Below are 3,124 nucleotides of genomic sequence, written 5' to 3'. Positions count from 1 at the left end.
TCTTCGTCTCTCTGAGCCCCACTTTCCCCGTCTGTAAACTGAGGGAGAATAATAGCACCTACTTAGAAGGGTTGTTGGGAGAATTGAGTGGGTACTTGAATAGTACCTAGAACATAGTGAGTGTTCGATGCATGTTACGTATTACTTCTACATATTTGGAGAAAACGAGTCCATTTCAGTGTAGATAGTGGTGCTTGAAACATTAATTTCAAGGGCCGTTTGACAGCACGTCCAAGTCCAGAATTCCTGATGTGTCTGTCCCTCTTGGTCAAGTCTTCCCATGGCTCCTTACGATCTTGCCCTCGTTGGCTATGTGACTATTACAACCTCCAACGACCTCCAACACACCTCATGTTCACTGCTGGTGGGAAACAGCATAACCGTTATAAATGCTACCATTTCAACTGGATGAAAAGGAGGCGACATACAGTGGTCACTGGTCCAGCATTTAAACCACATCCAGCTGGACAGGGATGGTGAGGTTAGGGCTGTGGCTGGTGAATATCACGGCATCCTGACACGAAGGGAGTTCTCTGGTCACCACTCTGACTCTCCAGGTTTTGCCTGTGGGGAACACTTTCCTTGCCCACATCCACAAGACACCTCATGAGCACAGAGGATGGAGAGGATCCCCGACTCAGGGCTGTGCTGCCTCACCAACAATTTCCTGTTGGTCTCGGTACCTGGGAATTACCTCATGATAGAGTTTCCCAAACCTGCTGGATGCTAGGAATCTCCTGGGGAATTAGGTGAAAATACAGATTCTCACCCCAGATCCGCTGACTCTCCAGGAAGAGGTGCTTGGGTATCTATTTTTAATAATCATCCCAGGTGATTCTTATCATCAGGAAAATGTGAACACTAACTACGCTAGAGGTTAAGCAATCACACAGCTCAGTTTGGCAGACTTGGGATTTTTTTAGCACTTCAACGCTGAAAACCTTCAATTATCTGACTGTGGGTTTCATTTGGGGGAGGAGGATGTCTCTGTTGGTCAATAATCAACCCCATAAAGTTGGAAGGATGAGGGGTGCATTGGACCCCACTGACGTGGCCCCAGCTCCTTAGAGCGTCTCCAAAGGCTCTGCCCTTCCCCCTGGGGCTCAGCAGGAAACAAGGGGATGAAGGCACAGCTGCCCTGCCCTCCCGTTCTCCCTGCTCTGGGACTGTCACATCAGGCTGGGATCGGGTGGGGAGAGGTTGGGAATTCCTCATCAGGCAAGGAGTGCATAACACGAGGTGCTTCCCAGCTATCACTATTCCAATTTCCAGGATTCTCTGATTTCTTAATCAGTCCAGGTCCTTGGGTCTTCTCTTCGTCTCTCTTACAGCACCCTACCAAAGGCTACAAGGGATCACTGACATTCTATTATCATGGCATTTTTGTACCAAGTCTCCCAAAGTGTAAGTCTGAATGGGGCAGGGTCTGAGTCTCAAGAGCCCCTGGAAAAATAGTGTAACCAACTCCCTCAATTACATAAAACTAGGGAACATAATTTTCCTGGCCTAGGGTCTGCACATGCTCATGGCACCCCCCACCCTTTCTAACCAACCTCAATTCCGCTGTTTGGGGACTCATCAATTTCCATACCCCACTTCAGGTTCCAATTTCTGTACTAAGATTCTTTTAGTGGTCAGTGAAGAAATACAACTCAAATGAATTTCTGCAAAAGAGATGTTTATTGGAAGGGTCACGCAGCCAAGAGAAGAGCATCTATTATGGGATTGCTGTTATAAACATTTATTGTGTGGGCAGAGTCTTCAGCTCATTTGGGTAAATACCAAGGAGTGTGATTGCTGGATCTTATGGTAAGAGTATGTTTAGTTTTATAAGAAACTGCCAAACTGTCTTCCAAAGTGTCTGTACCATGTTGCAATCCCACCAGCCATAAATCAGGGTTCCTACTGCTCGACTTCCTCACCAACATTTGCACTGTCAGTGTCCTGGATTTGGGCCATTCTAGCAGGTGTGTAGTAATATGTTATTGTTCCTTTAATTTGCAATTTCCTAATGACTATGACGTGGAACGTCTTTTCACGTGCTATCTACCATGTGTATATCTTCTTTGATGAGGTGTCTGTTCAGATCTTTTGCCCATTTTTTAGTTGGGTTGTTAACCTCCTCCCTTTTTGACTTCAGTAAATCCTTCCTACTCATCTTTTAGATTGTAACTCCGTGATCCATTCCTTTCTTCATCATAGCTGCAATTTGATATTTATTTGCTTAATTATCTGAATTCTGGCTGTTTCCCGGAGTCTGTAAGAGCAGGCACCACATCTGGTTTTGTTCCCCAGAAGTGTCGAATACTGTACCTGATACATAGTAGGTGCCGCATAAATATTTGTGAAGCGAGGAATAAACGAATAACCTCACCAAGAAAGAAGGCAGAGTGGAGAAAGAGAGGTCATCTAAAGAAATCACTGTGGTTACAGTGAGTCCAGGATTTCCAAGAACATGTACAACAGTGGGAGGGGGCAGGGGGCCAAAAACAAATGCCAAAATCACAAACCTGTAAGACTGGTGTCAGGAATACTAACACGTAAAATGAGCTGAGGCTTAAACATATAACTGAGACTGCAGAAAGACTGTTTTCGAAAATTATTTGGAGCAAAGAAAATAGCAAGCAAGCGTCAGTCCCCACACTTAAGTGGAAGGGGCATTATTTTTAATGCAGACTGTTTTTCTCCCTCAAGCAGAGTGAGTCTCAAACCAGAAAGTGCAAAGGCAAATTCCAGGAGAAGAATGTCACTGGACAAGGTATGGCAGCATCCGGCCACGTCATGTGAGCTTTGGTTTTGGATGAATCTCCCAGAACTTTGGAGATTTGATTGCAGAGCCACTGTCCACGACATCTGAGAAATTTGGGAAAGGAGCCAATAGCCAGGAAAATGTGAAATGTTGCTCGGTTTCCAAAAAAGTTTTGAAAGACTATGCACTTGGGTAAATTTAATTATCTCTGACTTCCACACTTGACATCGAGTCATGGCAGAGAAGGTTTGGAGTAGGAAACCAAGTGTGGCATGACCTGTGTAAGCATGACACTGGGGAAGGCTCACCCTGGCCTGTGTACAGAACTGGACTGTCGTCATTAGTGCAGCAGGATCTGGGTGGGCTTCTGTTTTC

Source organism: Rhinolophus sinicus, linkage group LG14 (assembly GCF_036562045.2).
Source record: "Rhinolophus sinicus isolate RSC01 linkage group LG14, ASM3656204v1, whole genome shotgun sequence".
NCBI classification, from domain to species: Eukaryota; Metazoa; Chordata; class Mammalia; order Chiroptera; family Rhinolophidae; genus Rhinolophus; species Rhinolophus sinicus.
This window is presented reverse-complemented; position numbering follows the sequence as displayed.